This window comes from Eriocheir sinensis, unplaced genomic scaffold, assembly GCF_024679095.1.
Source record: "Eriocheir sinensis breed Jianghai 21 unplaced genomic scaffold, ASM2467909v1 Scaffold218, whole genome shotgun sequence".
NCBI classification, from domain to species: Eukaryota; Metazoa; Arthropoda; class Malacostraca; order Decapoda; family Varunidae; genus Eriocheir; species Eriocheir sinensis.
This window is the reverse complement of record NW_026111519.1, coordinates 43,005-64,811: the sequence shown is the minus strand read 5'-3', so window position 1 is coordinate 64,811 and position 21,807 is coordinate 43,005. Positions and strand designations below refer to the sequence as shown.

Sequence of the window (21,807 nt, the reverse complement as noted above, 5' to 3'; positions counted from 1 at the left end):
GTAAATTATGAATAGATGGTCACTAATACCGTGGGAACGCATTTTTTAAATAAGCCTAACGTGGGGAACTTTGTCAAACGCTTTCTTAAAATCTAGGAAAATTACGTCATATGGGGCTCGGGCGTCCCAACTTGAATAAACGTCGTTGAAAAAAGTTAATAAGTTGGTTAGGCAAGATTGATTACTACGAAATCCATGCTGATTATCAGTTATCAAATCATTTGTTTCGAGGAAAGTGATCATTTTATCCCTGATTATTTTTTCGAATAATTTAATTAGGATAGACGTAAGGCTGATAGGACGATAATTACTGGCTTGTTTTTTATCTCCTTTTTTAAATATCGGGGTAACATTGGCCTTTTTCCACTCGAGAGGCAGACTCGCCTGTGCTAATGACTTATTGAACATTAACGTCATGGGTGATTCTAGCTGTTGACTACATTCTCTTAACGCGCGAGGAGATAAATTGTCGGGGCCCGGAGATATATTTGAATCTACTTTTTGCAGGTACGCACGCACTTCATTGATATCGATTTCGGTCAACGCAAGCTTATGATCTTCAGGGCCTTGAAAAATAGTCCCCGGGGCTGGGATCGATGTCATGTTCTCTTTTGTGAATACGCTACTAAAGGTTGAATTTAGGACCGACGCCATGCCTTTATCATCATTAATCGTATCGCCATTTACTAAAAGTGGGCCGATATTATTTTTTGCTTCTTATGTAGCTGAAAAATAATCTGGGATTTTTCTTCGCATCAAGTGATATTTTCATCTCATATTCGCGTTTCTGTTTTCTGATTTTCCTTTCGCACTCTCTCTTGATATTGATATAATTAGTATGATCCTGTGAAGTGTGTGACAGTTTAAATTTCTTATACATTTTTCTCTTTTCGACGATGATTTTCCGCAGGTAATTAGTCATCCACAACGGCTTTTGATTCTGTGTCCTTTGTGGCTTGAGTGGGATGAAGTTATTTACGCTCGCTGTGATTTGTGCAGTAAAACGATTATACATTTCTTGAACGACGACGTTATTGCGCAAATGATTCCAATTTACTGAAGCCAACTCTTCTTAGGTCCGTAAACTTTGCTCTACTATAGTTAAGTATTAAGAGTGAATTTTACCTTGCTTTTGTTTCAATATTCAAAACGCATCTGATTATGTTGTGATCACTGCTTGCAAATGGCTCGCCAACCTCACAGGCGGTTATGAGGTGGCTGTCGGTCGTGAAGACTAAATCCAGAGTGTTATTTCCTCGCGTCGGCGCGGTAACTGTTTGATAAAGAAATGTATCTTGCGCAAAATTTATTAATCTATCTCCTTCCCTGTCGGCAGATAGTGCAGACCAGTTAACAGAGGGGTTATTGAAGTCGCCGCATATTATTGCATTTCTGTTTCTGATAATTTTATTTAACTCTGCGTAGAGATTTCCATCAATGTCTTCATTTGATTTAGGAGGTCGGCAAACTACGCCCAGAACATACTTTTCATTATTGATCGTCGCTTGTACATACAATGAATCATAAGCCTCTGTTTCGGTTGTGTTAAGCTGAATGACATCTAAATTACCTTTAGCATATATTATTACACCTCCACCTTTTTTTTTGTGTAGACGACACTTAGCAAACGCATTGTAACCATTGATAGCTACTTCACTTAACTGAGGCTTGTCACGTGTATTCAGCCATGTTTCTGTGATCAAAATGAAGTCGGGTTTTTCAGTAATTGCATGAATTAACAAGTGGCTACGCTTCTGAATAATGCCACGGCCAATTCCTTTTTTTTTTTTTTACGTCGCGGCCTATTGCGGCGGTAGGCTTCTTCCCGGTGGATCCTGATGGTCGGTCCAAAGCTTCTTTCCGGTGGGTCCTGATGGTCGGCCCAGCCAGTTCTGGCGCAGGCGAGTGTTTAAAGTGGCGCCATCTTTCATTGGCTCATGCTGCCCTCCCAGAGCTCATCTTTGATCCTAGAATCTAGAGTCCGGGTTGATAGGTGGTCTTCTGGACAGCATGTGGGTAGTTTTAAGCCACTCGGCGGCGGCTGAAAAATCCCAGCTTGGTAGCACCTGTGTGGCTGTTGACCTGGCCGCTCCCTCAAAGCCCCTCACTTGTTGGGGGTCTGGTGACCTGACCGCTACCTCAGTGCCCCTCACCTGTGAGGCTGTTGACCTGACCGCTACCTCAGTATCCCCCACCTGGGGGTTTGATGACCTGACGTCCTCCTCAGCACTACACACCTCTACTTCCCCCCTCACCTGAGACCTGACACTCCTACCTACGTGGACCTCACCGTCTTGGTGATGACTCCTCCCACTCCCAGCCAAACCGGAGGAAGTTTCCACACCTCGCTCCCGCTGCACCTGACTTCTCTTCAACTCTTTCAAAACTTCCTCATCCAACACTCGGCCCAGCCTCGCCTTGCCTACACAATTTAGGTGAAGTCCATTGTTAGCAAACAGGCTCCTGTCATAAAAATAAAATAAAATGAATAAAATTATCCCAGACGTCCACAAACATGACTCCCTCACTACTACACAAATCCCTGACACGTTCGTTAATCCCCAGCATTCTACTGAGAATAAGGGAACTAACATCGTGCCGAGGGAGCAAAACACACACAACTGAACGCCGCCTGCTGTCCCTCAGCTTCCCGATAAACTTCCTATACTTGCCTAGAACCTCCTCTGACCTACCTTTCCTTACATTGTTTGTTCCGACCAGATAAACAAACACTGTCTCCTCTGAGGTAGTGACGACTAAGTCGTCAACCTTCTCAGCTACATGCTCAATTCTACGCCCAGGAAATACTACATGCCTACGCCTTGCTCCCTTCCTACAAAACTCCTGGTCCTGCTGTCTAACTAAACTATCCCCGACAAGAACGATGCTAGGATCGCTCTCAACTTGGTCTCCTAACACTTGGAACCTGTTCCTCATCACGACACCACTGTAGCTAACATCTGCCGCTTCAGCCTTACTCCCTTTTTTTAAAGGGGGGGGATAGGAGAAGGAGGAGGAAGGGGAAGAGGACAAGGCTGAGAGGGGCGGGGAGGCGACGGGGCTGGGTCGTGCTGGGGTGCTGAGGCGTGAAGGGGGAGTAGAGGGCGAGGGGAGGGTGGGTAAGTGATCGTGATCAAATCGTATCTCACCGTAACCAATTGGATTCAAGTCTGAGGATAATCGTAGCATATCGTAGCGTTTCGTAGTGCTTCGTAATGTTTGACCCATGGAATCCTCATTTCTTACTCTCCCTCTCTCTTTACTCCACTCTATTTCTCTCTCCTTTCCCGCACAAATGACTAAACCCATTCCCCCGCCTGACCTCGTGAATAATGTGGCGTTTCGGTATACAGCAGCAGCAGCAGAAGAGGAGGTTCGTTCAACATTCAGGACGCCTGTCAGAGCTTTTCGGCGTATATATTAATGAACGGGGACAGAGTTGCGAGACGCCCTTACTCGTGGCTTACATTTGTGGTGGATTGTTGAACTGAAGTAGACCAAGGTTATGCATGTATAGGTCTTCCTTTAAAGCTTGGCGCACGTAAACGGGATGTGGACGGGGGTATTGACTGGGCGTGAAATTATACAAGGAGACAAAATTGCCTGACGTGTAGATTTATATTACATAAAAATTGTGACTCTTTGGAACTGGAGACGACGTTAACTGGGCGTGGAACAATACGATGCCCGTTTATATACTTCTTTTACATTTGTGGTGGTTTACTGAACTGAGGCAGACCGACGTTATGTATGCAGGTATTCCTTTAAAATCTGGCTCTCCTAAACGTAATACAGGTGCAGAAATTAACTGAGTGTGGCTAAGTATACATGGAGACAGACTGGAATTACATATATATTATCTTTGAAAAAATGGCTCTTTGAAATTGGATGCGGCGTTAACTGGGTCCGGATTAATACATGGAAATAGACTGACATTATGAAAAAAAAAATATATATATATATATATATATATATATATATATATATATATATATATATATATATATATATATATATATATATATATATATATATATATATATATATATACATATATATATTTACATGACCTGATCCATAAATGAAAAGCCAGTGTCTCTGAAATAGACTTTTCAGCTTTGAGTCAAACCCTGTCACGTAGTGCATTCTTGTGGAAATTAATGTTTTGTTGTTTGTCAAATTGTCGTCAGCTGTGTTTTTCTGTCTATATTAGAGGAATGGCTGAGCTCAGGTGGTTCAGTTGAAGTGTAGGGGAATCTCCATGACGGGCCCAGCCTTCCGAGGGTTCTTCATCCATACAGCCAACGTCTTCTTGACCAAATCAAACACACCTGCAAAGTGACCATCAACAGGTTGGCAGCAGCACCTGACAATGAACACACACTGAGCTGGATGAAAAATTACATATACTGCAACTGACAGATGAGAACAGTGATGACAGATGAAGTCTTTTCAGAACGGGGCTGGCAGGGGTGCGGTGTATGGCTTACAGCTGACCTCACGGTGGCTTGTTGGTGAGCAAGGCAGCACTGTCTTGTAACCCTGGCAGAGCTGTGTGGTCCTGGCCAGTACTTAGCTGGAGGGATTCTTCAATATTGTTGTAACCCGTAATCCGGGTCACACAGGGGAGACGACACACTGTTTGTACTAGTGACACTTGACTTAAAATTCTGGTACTTTAGGAGTATTTAAAGGAGTTCATAAATGGGGTGATGAAACGGTGTCGCCTTTCTTATATGTATTTTATTCTACCTTAATACTACTTAATATTACAGAGGGTAAAAATATTGTTTAAACCAGCGACTGGCTTACTAGACTCAATGAGTTTTCAGGTTTTCTTTCACTATTGGTTACTGACGTTAACACTGGTATAATATTGAGTAAAAACTCACACAATAAAGTATCATAGAAATATAATCCTAAGTAAAACTAAGATAATAGAACACAATAGATATGTTAGATACGCTTTCCTCTATGGTAATTCTTCACTCCATACTCACAGTAGCAACGATGAATGTTCTACCCATGTTGTCTAGGGAAGGACAACTGAGTGTCCAGCCACGAACAGAGTGCTGGTTAATCTGAGGTCAAGCCTGGAGAAAATGCTTCTTATATAGGCAGATATCGCGAGGGTAATACGTCAGGCGTGTGAGTCATACATCAAACTCACACCGAGCTCATACAATAATCTACCTAACCGACATGCTTAATTCACGCGGTGACGCAGCTTTGTTTTCATAACATTTTGTTCCGCGGCTGATCCTGGTTTTGCCGCGGTGATTGTGTTTTGGCTTAGAGAGATAAGCGGGTGCGTTAATGGGCAATTACAATTGTGTATAGGTTGGTAAATGAACAGTGGGGACAATCATGTGTTGGAGTCCGTGTTGTGTTTTAGCGGTCGATACCGCTGTTGTCATCGGAAAATATTGCCGGTGAAGATGATGATGACACGAGTGGTGTCGCAGCCCTCGGGGCACCATACCCTCCCCGTTAAAACCACGCCACGTCCTCGTGGCACGAAGCGGTCCGCCCGGCGGACGACCATGGAGGGCCAAGACGGGGATGGCGGGATCGTGGGGGAGGAGGCCTGCGAGAGACGGGACCTGAAGAGACAGAAGAAGGCCACCCCACCGGCGACGAAGACGACGAGGAGGAGCAGCCACCCCACCAAGGGAGGAAGGGGTCGAAGGCGGGGACCGGAGACGGATTCCTGGAGCGCGTGAAGTGCTGGAGGGAGGTCCAGCAGGGGGCCAGAGACGACCCGGGCGACGGCGGCGGAGGGAAGGGGCCAAGGGAGTCTTGGCCAGGAGCGATGAGACCACGTCACGTCCGATGTGGAAGGGGCGCGATGAACCGTCAGCGGGGCGTCACCGTCCATAGTAGCAGAGGCAGGGAGGCTGAAGGCGTCGGGTGGGCACTACAGCCCATACCGAGGCTGAGAGACCCGTCCGTTGATGGTCTGCTTGTATTTGGAGACCGGGCTGTCCGGGCAGACCATGGTGACCACCTGGGGAGTATCGGTAGCGAAGACCCAGCCCGCAGGAGACAGGATGAAGACCGGGGGGAAGACTCTGAGGAGAGACTTAGAACACAGCGAGAGGGCGTCTGGGTGATCGAGAAAGAGCGATCTCGCAGCGCTGGACAGAAGTCGAGTAGACAGGGGCGACAGGGGACATACATAGCGCAGGTGGTGTTTAGTACAGCGGTCCAAGGAGTCCAAGAGCATATAGTGAGTGCGGTCTTCAGAAACCGCAAGGTAAGTGGAAAGCGTGTCGGTGTGCAGAAAATATGGCGTGCCATCCAGATGAAAAGGCAACGCGTCCATTTTAAACACATCGAACACGTCAGAGGATCCCTTTCATGGGGATTTGTAAGTAGAAGTGAAGGGTTCCTGAGGAAAGCGTACCTTTAGAAATAACCCTAGAGACATCTCTATACAATGCTAAATATTCATGTGCTGCAGGAAAAGTAAGCCTGGGTAATGGGTGACGCATTGCTGAGCACACGAAATAGTACATCATTTGGAAGGAGGAGAGAAACCTGCGTTTGGGACAGCTGCTGAAGGCCAAGCTTGAGATTCAGAGTATCATGATTTAGGTCACTAAGTGCCAACTGAATGAGAAGGATAGTCTCCAAAATACGCATTTCCCTTCAATTTGCAAGGTTTTAGTGAGAACTGACGGATAATAGCTGAGGCCAAAGCCGAGGCGGACTCTAGACAGGAGATGGCAGAATGAATATGACGGAGGTCCCGAACTGTGGCGTTGAGGACTTCCTGATGGAGGTTAAGTTGACGTCTCTCTTCTGTGGACAGAGTGTAGAGCTGGGAGAGCTTCCGTGTATCACATCTATTTGGGCCTGAGTGGCCGTACCGAAAAGGAGGTTTGCTACCGAGCCAAGGAAATCCACGGCTCCTCGCTTCTGGCGAGTCCGAAACGGCTTCCATCTGTACCACTCATAGCCGACAGAAAGCTGTTAAGATCTTTGAATAACTTCTCAAACTCAATGTGAAAAGAGTCTAGAGTGCGCCTGAGCAGACCAACAGTGGGGAACGATTGATTCATATGTTCAATCGACCATGAAACTTCCGCTGTTAGATTTGCCACGTTGATGAGAGGACGTTGGATGTCGTCCGTCTTGATGACGACAGGGACAACATAGTACCGTCCTGTCAACAGCATCTTAAAGACTGGGGAGAAGACGAGGCCGGGACGAATGGGTTGCTCCAGGAGGGATCAAGGGAAGACAAGGAGAGCAACACCCAGGATCTGTAATTATAGGGGCATCAGTTCGTTGGTCGTTGGCGATACTCAAGAGGGCGTTCCATCACATTGGGGAGAGAAGGGGGTACCGTATTGGATCGTAATGAGCGACTGACACAGGGCTCTGAAGGAGCTGAGGGAACCAATGAGGGGACCTCTGAAGCATCTGAGGAGACAGGAGCCGGTGAGGAGAGCTCGGAAGGAGCTGGAAAGGACAATGGCAGCGGCTCCTCGGGGGAATAAGTCATGGGGAGTGGGTCCACTTCTACTACTTGATCAGGGAGAGGGTATGCACGCCTGACATTAGGAGAGTCATGGAAGCGAAGAGTCCTCGTGAACGACCTGAACATTATTTGTGTGAACTGTCTTGATCTTACCACCTCTAACATGACTCATTCGTAAGACTACAGGTCTTAATTTTTCTAGCACCCTAAAAGGTCCATTGAACAAGGGCTGGAGCTTCTTTGGTTCGCCCTTTGTACATACATGCCTTAAGTAGACCCGATCTCCTACTACCACCTGTTTGGGTTTGGATTTCCTAAACATTCTTTCTGACTCCTGCCATCCTATATCTATATTGGTCTGACATAGTTTATAGGTACGCTGCGCGACACTAGAAGTAAATGCTTTATAGCTGTCAACATCATAACAAGGTTGGAGTCTATTCTCAAGCACTTCAAAAGGAACATTTGGGTCCCGAGAGAAAAGCAAGAAAAATGGTGAATCTTTCAGAACACGGTGGTAGGCAGTGTTGTAGGCGTGTGTTGCAACCGGAAGCATTTGGTCCCAGATACCGCGATTATCCTCGCACAAAGTTCTCAAGATATTTATTAAGGTGCCATTAGGCCTTTCTATCACACCGTTTGCAGACGGGTGATAAGGAGTTGTCCTTAGATGATCAATCTGTAACAACTGAGTCAACTCTCGTAAGAGAGTGTTGACGAACTCCTTTCCTTGATCCGTGACTAGAATCGGCGGGATGCTGTGTACACAGACTACGTTCTTGTACGTAGAACGCAGCTGCCACTTCCTTGGCTGCCTTCGTACGAAGGGGGGTTGCTACCAAGAAGCGTGACAGGACGTCTATCACTGTCAGTACATACCTATAGCCTTCGTCTGAAACAGACAAAGGTCCGACAATATCCATATGGACTCTGTCAAACGGTTGGCCAACCTCTGGATACCTCATAAGTGGAGCTGGCGGGGATCCCCTCTTCTTAAACCGACAACAGACAGGACAAGATCTGACATATTGCTCCACGTCCGCCTTCATTCCCGGCCAGTACGCAAACTTGCGACAGCGTGCCAACGTAACCTTAGTGCCTCCATGCCCTGCAGGTAGCATGGAATGCGCCAAAGCTAACGCGTTAGGAATGTAGCTTGGTGGAACGATAACCAGTCTTTTCTGCTTGTTGTATTCATCGCAAACATCGCGGTAGAGAATGCCGTTCTCTACACACACTTCACTAAGAGGCAGTTTTTTGAAGTGCCTCTTAGCTGCATTTAACGTTACATTGCTCCTCTCTGCAACCTTTCTCTCATCTCTCTCATGTACGTTACCACCGGTGGTTGTTCAAAAGCATGCTTCAATTCTCTCAGTTCAGGATCGCGATCCTGGTGCTCCATGAGTCCAGCAAGACTCCAATGGAGAAACTTATCCTGTTTGTCATGTCCCTCCGGAGAGGCGACAGACATGTCCTGTCCACCCGTAAGGGTGACAGACATAATTCGAGCATCCAATTCGCCTTCTATCACGTCACTCTCCTGATTCCTAATCCTTGACAAAAAATCTGCTACCATGTTGCTGGAGCCTGGGAGATAATCAATACTAAAGTCAAATTCTCCTAGAAGTGTCTGCCAGCGTGCAATCCTGCTGCTAGGCACTGTGCTTTTAACAGCCAAGTCAGTGGTCTATGGTCCGAAAGGATGTGTATCCTATAACCAAATATAAGGTGTCTGTTAGTACTGAGGCCATAGATGACTGCTAAAGCTTCTCTCTCTACCGCTGAGTAGTTACGTTCTGCTCCATTCAGGGTTCTACTAAAATATGCTATGGGACGTAAACTACCATTTTCATCCTTTTGTTGCAACACACCACCTATTGCCTTATCTGACGCATCTGTGGTGAGATTGAAGGGCTTCCGGAAATCCGGAAAGGCTAAAACAATGTCAGTCGTTAGACTGTTCTTTAGTGTGCTAAATGCATGCAATGCCTCTTCATTCCACTCCAGATGTGTCTTATCATTCTTGGTTACTTTCCTCCCTTTGAGTAAATTATTAAGTGGGGATGCTATCTTGGCAAAGTCTTTAATGAATTTCCTATAAAAGTTAACCAATCCCAGGAAACCTTGAAGTTCTTTGACTATTTTCGGAGGAGTGAGTTGTTGTACCGCCTGTACCTTTGAGGGCTGAGGCTTCAAGCCAGAAGCACTAACAATGTGACCCAGATAATCTACTTGCTCTTTGAAAAAGGAACACTTATCTAGTCTTAAGGACAGGTGAGCCTTCTGCAGTCTGTCCAAGACGGCATGGAGGTTCTTTAGGTGATGGTCCATGTCTTTCCCTTGTACTATCAAATCATCAAGGTATACATGTACAATTCTTCCTGTCAGACCTATGAGAACTTGATTCATGATCCGTTGATAGGCTGCAGGTGCTGTTTTTAATCCAAAGGGGACTGTAGTGAATTCATAGAGGCCATAAGGTGTCGTGAAGGCTGTCAAGTGTTTAGATTCCTCTGCCAATGGGACTTGGTGGTAGCCCTGGCGCAAATCAAGGGAGGTGAATACTTTACTTTCCCCTAACTGTTGCAAAATGAGGTTAATGTTAGGGAGTGGATGTTTGTCATCAATCAATTCATCGTTCAGAGCGCGGAAGTCGAGACAAAGTCTGACTCCACCATCCTTTTAGCAACAGGGACTAGAGGTGCGCTGTGGGGTGACGCACTAGGGCGTATAATACCCTGGGCCTCAAGGTCCTTGAGCTGAATCTCTATTTCTTTATGATATTTTACTGGTATTGGGTATGGCTTTTATATATAGGCTTGTCATTTTTAGCCTTAAAGTGTGAACATAATAGGGGTAATAGTGCGTGGCTCGTTTTTAGAGCAAACACATCAGGATACTTGCGGGTTAAGCCCTTCAGACAGCAATTTTCCCGTTGTGAGGGTAAAAATAGCTCGTCTATCAGCTTATCGAGTACCATCTGCTTACTTGACTGGGTGACAGGCGGCTTTGTAGCTGTGTTTGTGACAGCCGCTACACATTCATTAGTCGATGATTGATAGTATTCTGAGTGACAAGAATAAATGTGTCCCATCACTTCACCTGTTGGCATCTCAATAGTTTCTTCAGTTGGGTTAGCATAGGGAATGATGAATTTGCCTTTAGTTTGTTTGACGTTAGGAGTTAAGGTTACTAACCCGGGAAATAAAAATGAAGAAGGGATATCATTGGACCTTGGGAGAAATAAGGCTTGCTGGGCTCTGCCAATCTCTGCCTCCAGAGTGACATACCCTGCCGTGCCTGGGAGCAAGGACGCCACGTTAATAGCGTATGCTTTCACTGGTACTTCCTCCATCTCGTCTAAAGTAGGTTTATGATCTTCTGGGTACAGGCTCATATCGTCCGCAGCCAGGGAATGTACTTCCACTGGGTAGGCGCCCACCATTACACTAAACTGCCCAGGTGTGTCCAGCGGTGCAGCTACCACATTTTGTCTCCACATAAATTCTAGGCCCAACAAAACTGCTGTTGGTAACACTATACCTTGTGATATTACTACAAACTTTTCTATAATTTCTCCGTGCCCAAAGTATACTACTACTTCGGCTATTCCTTTATTAGGTATTGGAGTCCGATCTACACCGTGTATGGAGTGAGGTTCTGGAACTATCATCTTCCGCCTACCTTCCTAAATAAATCTTCTTCTATTAGGGACGCTCCTGCTCCTGTGTCTAGCATTGCGTAAACCATCTCCTTTGGTGCATTAGCGCCTACGCACAATCTCAACGTGAGGGCGTTGGTAGGGCCGTGGACTGCCGCAGCTACTCTGGGGTCGTTTTTTTGTTCTTCTCGTGGTCAGGGTTGACCCAGGAGCTACAGGGTGAGGGACCGGCCGTGTACTCCGGGCGCCAGGCAGCGCAAGGCGAGACAGGCTGACGCCTGTTTCGAGTGGGCTGGTACTGAGGTACCGAGAGCCCGTTGGTGGGTGGTAGGCACCCCTATACTGCCTTCCATATGTGCAATCGCGAGCCATGTGTCCTACATACCCAAGCATAACATGTAGGTGGCGTGGGCGCGTTCCCATATGGGCGTGTAGGTGGCGCGGCGTGCCGTCCTCCCCTTTGGGTTATCGGGTAACGTGACTGGCCTGGAGGGCGTGGAGGACGGGCTTGTGAGACATGTTTGGGTCCGGATGCCTGGGTGGAACAGACGTTCAGCACTTTTATTTCTTTGGCGATATCGGCATCGGATAGCTTCGACTCTGGATAAGCTTTAATATACTCATACCCTTTCTTTAATACCTTCTGTGGGTCCCCCTTTTCTTCCTCCGTTAAGATGAGTAAGAGGGCCGGAGGAAAGCCTCTCTGAGCCGTAAAGCGGTTATCTCATTTAGCAAACTGGCATTGTCAGGCTTGAGGCGATCAACTCGTCTCTCAATGTCTCCAGGCGGATGAGGAAGGTGCGGATGTTTTCTCCTGTCCGCCGTTTTGCCTCTCCCAATTCTTTCTGGAGGACCGAAAAGGTCCTTACTGTGGGAAACACACGTAGGAAGTCTTCCTTTACTTTTCCCCAATCCTGTCCACATCTAGTGATACAACCGAGGAGATGATCGCGCGCTGCTCCCAGGGCATATTGTTTGGCTAACTCAATCTTTCCGGTAGTGTCCCAATTTGCCTGTGTCCGGCTTTCAATATCCTCTATCCATTTCTTTGCTAGCTTATGGCATGGGAGGTTTGGTGCTTTGCTACTTTTTCTTCTCCACCAAAAAAAAATAAGAGTCCCTTAAATCTAATAAAATCATTCAAGGTATGACGTCTAAGTAGCGTAACAATATAATAATGGGCAAGTGAGATCGATTTTCCATCTTCTGTTTTGTGGGGAGGTTACTAGCCTACGTCTGGCATTTTAACTCTAAAGTCTTATTCCCGTAATTCCAAGAATAACTGTCTTCTCCCTCGCTTTCGGATGTGGACATACACCAGTACAATACCAATATAAACCAATATAAATCGCAAGTTTCACCAAGTTTCACCACATGTTTCACCACAAGTTTCACCACATGTTTCACCACCCCACCTGACACCAATGTTGTAACCCGTAATCCGGGTCACACAGGGGAGACGACACACTGTTTGTACTAGTGACACTTGACTTAAAATTCTGGTACTTTAGGAGTATTTAAAGGAGTTCATAAATGGGGTGATGAAACGGTGTCGCCTTTCTTATATGTATTTTATTCTACCTTAATACTACTTAATATTACAGAGGGTAAAAATATTGTTTAAACCAGCGACTGGCTTACTAGACTCAATGAGTTTTCAGGTTTTCTTTCACTATTGGTTACTGACGTTAACACTGGTATAATATTGAGTAAAACTCACACAATAAAGTATCATAGAAATATAATCCTAAGTAAAACTAAGATAATAGAACACAATAGATATGTTAGATACGCTTTCCTCTATGGTAATTCTTCACTCCATACTCACAGTAGCAACGATGAATGTTCTACCCATGTTGTCTAGGGAAGGACAACTGAGTGTCCAGCCACGAACAGAGTGCTGGTTAATCTGAGGTCAAGCCTGGAGAAAATGCTTCTTATATAGGCAGATATCGCGAGGGTAATACGTCAGGCGTGTGAGTCATACATCAAACTCACACCGAGCTCATACAATAATCTACCTAACCGACATGCTTAATTCACGCGGTGACGCAGCTTTGTTTTCATAACATTTTGTTCCGCGGCTGATCCTGTTTTTGCCGCGGTGATTGTGTTTTGGCTTAGAGAGATAAGCGGGTGCGTTAATGGGCAATTACAATTGTGTATAGGTTGGTAAATGAACAGTGGGGACAATCATGTGTTGGAGTCCGTGTTGTGTTTTAGCGGTCGATACCGCTGTTGTCATCGGAAAATATTGCCGGTGAAGATGATGATGACACGAGTGGTGTCGCAGCCCTCGGGGCACCACAATATCCATTTTTTATCTCACAGAGGGAAGTTATTCAAAACCTAACCTAATCTAAACTAGACGCATAGCTCTCTGAGAGTGCGCACCTCTGCCAAAGATCGTCCTGAAAATTGGTATGGGCATCAACTGTGATCCTATGCATCATATGGAAGCATTTGTTTCGAAATTTCATGAAATTCTATTTTTTTTAAACTTCGACCTTGGGCGAACTTTTTGAGGTCAAGGTCAAAGGTCAAGGCCATGCAATGTGTATCATATGGAAGCATTTGTTTTGAAATTTGATGAAATTCTATTTTTTTGGAAACTGACCTTGGGCGAAGTTTTCGAGGTCAAGGTCAAAGGTCAAGGTCAAGGCCATGCAAGGTGCGTCTTTCCATGAGCTAAAATATGAACCAGGTCTGAAATCTCTACGATGATGAGAACCGAAGTTATGGCCAATCAGACGTTTTCTGCGACCCTGACCATTGACCTTTGACATAAAAAAAATAATGGGTTCTATTATGGATGGACACGCATCATAATATGGAAGCATTTGTTTTGAAATTTGATGAAATTCATTTTTTTTGGAAACTTTGACCTTGGGCGAACTTTTCGAGGTCAAGGTCAAAGATCAAGGTCAAGGCCATGCAAGGTGCGTCTTTCCATGAGCTAAAATATGAACCAAGTCTGAAATCTCTACGATGACAGGAACCGAAGTTATGGCCAATCAGACGTTTTCTGCGACCCTGACCATTGACTTTTGACATAAAAAGAATTAATGGGTTCTATTATGGATGGACACGCATCATAATATGGAAGCATTTGTTTTGAAATTTGATGAAATTCAATTTTTTGGGAAACTTTGACCTTGGGCGAACTTTTCGAGGTCAAGGTCAAAGGTCAAGGTGCATATTTCCATGAGCTAAAATATGAACCAAATATGAAGTCTCTACGATGAAGAGAACCGAAGTTATGGTCAATCAGATGTTTTGTGCGACCTTGACCTTGACCTTTGACGTTTGACAAAAAATTTAATGGGTTCTATTCTGGATGGACACGAAGCTTCCCTGAAAAAAATTGGTTGAGATATCCGCAAAAAGTGTGTACAGGAGACTGCTCACAAACAAACAAACAAATAAAAAAAAACTGACCGGACCGAAAATATAACCTCCTCCCAACTTCGTTGGCGGAGGTTATAAAGCCAACCTAACCTGACCTAACTCTCTCTCTCTCTCTCTCTCTCTCTCTCTCTCTCTCTCTCTCTCTCTCTCTCTCTCTCTCTCTCTCTCTCTCTCTCTCTCTCTCTCTCTCTCTCTCTCTCTCTCTCTCTCTCTCTCTCTCAGTGTACTAACCAAGGGCCAGGGTCGAGCTGGGGGTCAGTTGGGGTTTCTCCTTGAAGATGGGGAACACAGGGTCTTTGGTGTCTGATAGCACCTCCAGCAGATCCGCCAGGTTTTTGGGGGCCGGGAACTGGCTTGCGCGGACCTCTCGGTGCTCGCTGCTGGCCTCGGGAGGACCACTCTTCTCCGGGATGCCTGTCAGGTGAAGGTACCTGCGCCACGCCAAGCAGGAAACAGTTAATCAAGAATATAGTTCATAATCTCTAATGTTCAATAATCATTTGGTAAGGTACGTAGAGTAAAAATTTGGAGCATACACTATAGCTGCACGTGGCCTCGGTGATCATCTCCGTACCACTGACCCTTGAAGCTGTGGTGGGTGTGAACCTATCACCCCAGGACGCAGGGCCAGTGCAACCTCTGGGTTATCACAGTTTACCTTCCTCAGGTTTCCCCAGGTAACCATTTATCGGCTAGCCCAAGAGGAAGGATGAACAGCTGGGTGGGCTGCATGCCGACTGCCCAGGCCTGGGTTCAAACCCAGGCCAGCAGATTCGTAGTTGGGCTTAGGTAGGACAACAAACGATGATCAAAAATTAAACCTTTGAGACAGCAGAGGAACACACAGATAGAGTAAACAATGCCTCATAAAATCAAAAAAGAAAAAACAGGGATAGGCACTTGATAAACACAGTAATATCACGAGCTCACCCTTCTCCCCTCCTAGAAGAGAAAGTTGTGTGCTTGTTGTCTGGTAGCCCTGGCTGAGACACTTGGTGCCTCTCACAGAACCCAGAACAACCAAGACCCTATCCCTTGACTTTATTCTTGTTGGTGTCGTTTGGGTGCCAATGAAGACATGGCCGCCTCACAAAAGACGCAGATAAAAGCTGGGACGTGCACCAATGGAATGGAGAGAGAGAGATGTTGAGTATAAAATGTAGGCAAGAAGTGCGCACCATGGACTAGGGAGAAGACAAAGTTTGAGGACACTCTAATCACAGCTAGGACACAGAAATGAATCTATTGAAGACAAAAGTGTTGAATTGTAGAGGAAAGGAAGGCATGCATGCAGCTTGTCCTCTCCTTGCAGCAGCAGTCAAGTGTGCTGGCCAGGAGGCAGTTCTTCCCTGCTCCATCACCAGACACTACGGCCCACAGTCCACTTAGAGTACACGGTCGTCCCACGTATAAGACGAGGACATCACACAGTTCAATCCATGATTCAAGAGAGTAACTCCAGCCTCTGGGCCTCCACAGAAACAAACTATGATTAAAGGGTTAACTTAAGTGTGGCAAGAGGCGCGGCTCCCCTGGTGGCGTGGAAGCCGTGGTCGCCGACCCTCAGCGGCACAATGGCCAGCGGGGTCTCATCCCCAGCCCGGCCGTCCCCACCTCCACGTTCTGGAAGACGTGACCACCATCCGGCCTCATGAAGATCATGTTGACGCCAAAGCCGTCGGCTCCTCCAGTCCGCAGTCCCTCAGGATGTCGTGCGCCGCCTCCACGGACGTGGCGCTCAGCAGCGCCCGGCAAAGGAAATGAGGCGCTGGCCAAGGGGAAGGTTACTGCCAGGAGCACACCTCTCACCACTGATTTATGCAGTGTTACTTATCTCATCACGGGATAAAACGTCAGAAAAATAATGTCAGCTTAGTTTGGGGATGTGTTGAGGCTTCCCTTGAAAGTGCTTGGGTCCCTGGAAGGCCACACGGATCAGGCTGAGCCACGGTGAATGGGACCAGACAATGAAGTTGACGGTTAACTCATTTTATCCTTACTTTTCTCCAAACTTTATAACTTCATGGGTACCGTAAAAGCCGAGTTGTGGGAAACCACAACTTGGAGAAGAAAAAGAATCCCTCAGCCTGGCGGCCAAGACTGTGCGGCTCTGCCAGGCTGGGAGCTGCGCTCAAACCAGTAACAATGGAGAAACATGTGCCCAGGCAGCCACACTCACGGGTCCTGGCGGGGAAGACCTTCAGAGGGACGATATCATTGATGGCGGAGACCAGGCCGTGGCGGTTGTAGCCGAGGCAGACTCCCGGCAGGTGTCCGGAGTAGCAGAGTGCCGTGAAGCTCTCTGTCCGCGTGCCCAACCTCCCCTCCGGCGCCTCCTCGCTGATGGTGGCGGACACGAGGTACAGGTAGTTCATCATCTCTTCGAATGTGTCTTCTGTGTGGCCCAGCAACACCTGGAGAAGGGTGTTGTGTGTGTCACTACACATGTGAGAGTCAGTGGCCCAGTCAAGGGTATGAGGGAGTGGAGTGGGCATCAGACTCATGCCACAAGAAAAGTATTATTATCATCATCATCATCATCATCATTACTATTATTATTATTATTATTATTATTATTATTATTATTATTATTATTATTATTATTATTATTATTATTATTATTATTAGTAGTAGTAGTAGTAGTAGTAGTAGTAGTAGTAGTAGTAGTAGTAGTAGTAGTAGTAGTAGTAGTAGTAGTAGTAGTAGTAGTAGTAGTAGTGGAAGGAGGAGGAGGAGGAGGAATAGTTGTAGTAGTAGTAATTGTAAAGTAGCAGTGTTGGTGGTGAAAGGGGTGGGTGGGTGTAGTAGTAGTAGTAGTAGTAGTAGTAGTAGTAGTAGTAGCAATAGTAGTAGTACTAGTAGTAGTAGTAGTAGTAGTAGCAGTAGTAGTAGTAGTAGTAGTAGTAGTAGTAGTAGTAGTAGTAGTAGTAGTAGTAGTAGTAGTAGTAGTAGTAGTAGTAGTAGTAGTAGGAGGAGCAGCAGAAATTACTATTTTCACATTATAATATTCTGCCTTCAAAAAATCAGATTACTGTGATTTTGTGAAGAATGTAATTTGGATGAAAATTGAAAATAACACTGGCCAACAACAAAGTTATCGTCTAAGTTTTTTTTTAGCTGATTTAGGACAATTTTGATGTGCTGAATCCAAAATTCACACTGGTTTTACTCAATCAGATCAACTTTTTAATCGATCGCCACATGATGTTTTTTACGTTTGTTTTTAGACGTACGGGTATTTTCTATTTACATGACGATGATGCACCACATCCCTCATCCCAAAAGGAGCTAAATGATCTAGTTCGCGATCTCGGCTTGTCAAAGCCCTCTGCCGAACTGTTGGCATCCAGATTGAAGGAAAGAAAATTCCTCTCTGACAATGCTCGCATCACTTTCTACCGCAACAGACATCAAGAGTACCCTCATTTTTTCTGAAGAAGGACTTGGTGTACTGTACATATATTGCGCAGCTTCTGCACAAGCTTGAGTGGCACAGTACCAACGCGAAGATTGGAGACTGTTCACTGACAGCAGCAAGCGATTGCTGAAATGTGTTCTGCTGCACAACGGCAACCAGTTTGCCTCTGTACCCCTCGCTCACTTGACTACACTGAAGTAGAAGTATGAAGCGGTGAAGTACATGCTGGAGAGAGTTTGTTATGATAAGCATGAGTGGTTCATTTGTGTTGACCTGAAGAAGGTGAACTTTTTGTTGGGACAACAGTCTGGGGTCACCAAGTACCCGTGCTTTCTGTGCATGTGGGACAGTAGGGACAAAGCTCAGCATTACACGAAGAAGGACAGGCCTGTACGGGAGTAGTTGGTGCCATGCAGCGTAAGGAACGTCATAAACAACCCTCTGGTGGACAGAGACGGGATACTCTTCCCACCGCAGCACATCAAGCTCGGCTTGATCAAACAGTTCACCAAAGCTCTGCACAAGGATGGTGGCTGCTTCACTTACTTGTGCCACGCTTTTCAAGGATTAGCCATGGAGAAGTTGAAAGCTGGCATATTTGACGGTCCTCAACTCCGTCAGCTCATCAGAGATCCAGAGTTTGAAAACTCAATGAACGAATTGGAACTGGAAGCGTGAAAGGCTTTTGTTCTTGTCATGAAGAACTTTATTGGCAACAAGAAGGCCAGGAACTACGCAGAACTTGTCACCAATATGCTGACTGCTTTCAGAAACCTCGAATGCAACATGAGCATCAAAATGCATTACTTATTCTCACACATGGATCGGTTTCCTGAGAATCTGGGATCAATGAGCGACGAGCAGGGGGAGAGATTCCATCAGGACATGAAAGAGATGGAGACCAGGTATCAGGGACGCTGGGATGCAGTCATGATGGCTGATTACTGTTGGACTCTGTGGAGAGACATCCCTACCGCTGAGCATTCTAGGAGTTCTAAGAAACTTAAGTTCATGCCCTGAATTTTGAACAATGATGACCTAATATCTAATTTACATGTACTTACCTTTAGCAATGTCTACTATTCAATATACACTTTCAATTTTTGTAACATTTAATTAATGAATCGTGTTAGAAAATTATTTTTTTTACCTTAAAAGCCTATTTCAGATGAAAAATATTAACAAAAATCAACCGAGAATGTCACAAAAATGTAATCAATTTAGTTATAAGATAGGATTTTTTTTTAAAATCGACTTAGCACAAAGACCTGACCTGATCAAAAGAAACTGATGTCATTTTCGGATTCAGCGGTGCAAATTTGTCCTAAATCAGTTGAAAAAGCTTAGACAACTTACACTTTTTAACCCAGTGTAATGTTTCAGTTAACTCACCTGGTCTTCCCTGTTGATGCTGAGGTCGGAACAGCCGTTGAGGTCACTGCTGCACGGCTGCTGCTCCACCTGGCCCGCCATGGTCATGATCCTGTCCATGTGCAGCAGGACCAGCTGGGGACAGGCAAGACTTCACTCGAAGCCGCTGCAGAGCCATAGAAGAGGAGAGAGTGGCCATCTTCATCACAGGCGCCATGCTATCACAAAAGCCATGTGAAATTCAAATACACAGTGATACAATAGTGCCCTTTACTGTGCTCTAGGTGTCATCACAGTCTTGAAGAAGTAGTACCTAGAGCTCAAAAGAAACTGCTGTATCGGCATCACTTTGTATTTCATGTGGCTCCTTTGGTAACAATGTGGCGCCTCTGATGAAGGTGGCCACACTCTCCCATTCTGTGGCTGCGGGGTGCTGTGGTGCAGCCTCACAAACACCACAGTGGGCTGAAGCTCCCAAACAGTATAAGTATTTGCTGGAGACACAAACATAGCCCTGGGGTCAGGCTCTCAAACAGCATGAAAATTTTGTTTATTACTGTAAAGGAAGCAGCTCAAGGGCAAACTTAAAGAAAAACAAAAAAGGTCGCTATGCGCTGCTCCTGCAAAGAATGTAGAGATGAGTGGCCAGAGGAGGTCAATCTCAGATGGAAGGGTGTCTTAATACTCCCCTCTTGACAAAGTTCAACTCGTAGGCAGGAGAGAATACAGCTGTTCCAGAGTTTACCACTGAAAGGGGTAAAAGAATGAAGCTGCTGGTCAACTCTTGCATAAGGGATTTGGGCAGCATAGGGATGAGCTAGAGTAAAAAGTCGAACGCAGCGGGGCTATGGTAGGGGTGGAGACATGCAGTTAGAGGTTAAGAGGTCAAGGAGACTTATGGATGGGGCACAGCCAGACTAGTGAAGGAGGGCTGTGCTGCGGATGGCTTCCCCCGCCAGAATGCTGCAGCAACACTTACGTGGAGGAAGGGAACTTGAGCCCCATCTGCCGTGCCTGCAGCTCCCTGAGGTACTGTGGAAAGTTCTCCTTCAAGACTGGAAGGGTTTCGTCATAGGCAGCCCGCCAGCCTCTGTCTCATAAGCTGGAAGAAGTGTTTCCCGGAGCCACACGGACGACGCCAGATAATCCTGGATGAGGCCCCGGAAGGTGCGTCCCTGTGGAGGAGCCGAAGGCACAAGGGTGGCGGGAGGTGGGTCATTCAGGCAGGGAGGACGGAGCCTGCCCGGGAGGTAATCCTTTAACTTTCTTCAACGCATGGGGGGCAGCCAAGGGTGCAACAATATTACTTGTAATTGCCCACAACTTGCTGCCCCAATAACAAGTAGTTAGAGGAAGATGCCACAAGACAAGAACAATAATCTTGGTTTGAAAGCTGTTTGATATTCCTCTTTTGAATTCAAGTTCAAGAAAGGAGGAAGAGACAAGGAAAAGAGATTGCCAGTTTACCAGTAAAAGGGACAAATGGCCTGCCTCTCTGCTGGCACTCCCAAAGGGTCAACACTAGAGCCACACAGCTACCAGTGCCTGGATGCCACTCACCACATCAAAGCCCACTTCGTAGTATGTTCCGCTGGTGTAGATGACAGGGATGGCGTTGCGCCGCTCGCAATTCCTACAGAACTTATGTTGCCTTGGCTGCAGGGGACAGGAAAGGGAGGTGCTGTCATTTGTAGGATGATAGTGCCAATTTCAGGCAGGTCATGAGCACAGTAAACTACAAAATATAAAATGCCTTCAACACCTGCCCCAGTAAAGCAGAGACTGAGAGAGATGTGTCAGAAGATACACATGAGCAATACTTAGAAAAGACAACTGTGATGGTGGTTTGTGACGCAGGAGACAAGGCTGCATGACACGCACTGAAATAATACTCCGTTATGGAATCAAATAAAAAAACTGAAGTGAATTTACATCTGAACATCAGCTGACATTAAATAGTTAGTGCTTTCTGTTATGAGTATGTAAACAGAAAGTAGGAATAGTAACAGTAGTAATAGTAGTAGCTAGTAGTAGTAGTAGTATAAAAAAAAACCAGTTGTTTCATTTCAGCTATCCATCCACAAGTTTTGAGAGAAGTGGCACATGCACATTGTTAGGTCATGATTGGGTGAAAGTTAACTGTTTTGATAAATGTTCAAGCAATGTTTTCAGTAATGTTTATGAATGAAAAAAAAACTCACACCTTCTTATATAAATCCCAAACATGCCAATTTAATAAAAAAATATACCATACAAGAACATGAAACACAAGCTTGTAAACAACAGCTTTACCTTAACATGGTGTCAGGGAGAAAAGTCCACAACAGAACAGAAGGTCACGCCCGCACCTCCTCAAGGCACTCTGCAAAGGAAGACAATGAGGAGTCACGAGGCATTGCTGGAGTGTCATCGATTGCATCAAGATCACTTACTTCACTTGTCTGCTACATGTGATTAACAAGA

General features: G+C 45.7%; 1 long non-coding RNA gene and 1 pseudogene across 1 annotated transcript; both read right to left on the bottom strand.

Annotated features, from left to right (window-relative positions):
• Window positions 1-4,073: 4,073 nt before the first annotated feature.
• Window positions 4,074-15,314, bottom strand: LOC126990875 (uncharacterized). Its single transcript, XR_007744883.1, has 3 exons — window positions 15,092-15,314; window positions 14,787-14,986; window positions 4,074-4,331 (listed from the first exon to the last, which is right to left on the bottom strand). It is a non-coding gene; the product is annotated as an uncharacterized LOC126990875 (long non-coding RNA).
• Window positions 15,315-16,047: 733 nt separating this feature from the next.
• Window positions 16,048-21,216, bottom strand: LOC126990877 (uncharacterized; annotated as a pseudogene).
• Window positions 21,217-21,807: the final 591 nt, after the last annotated feature.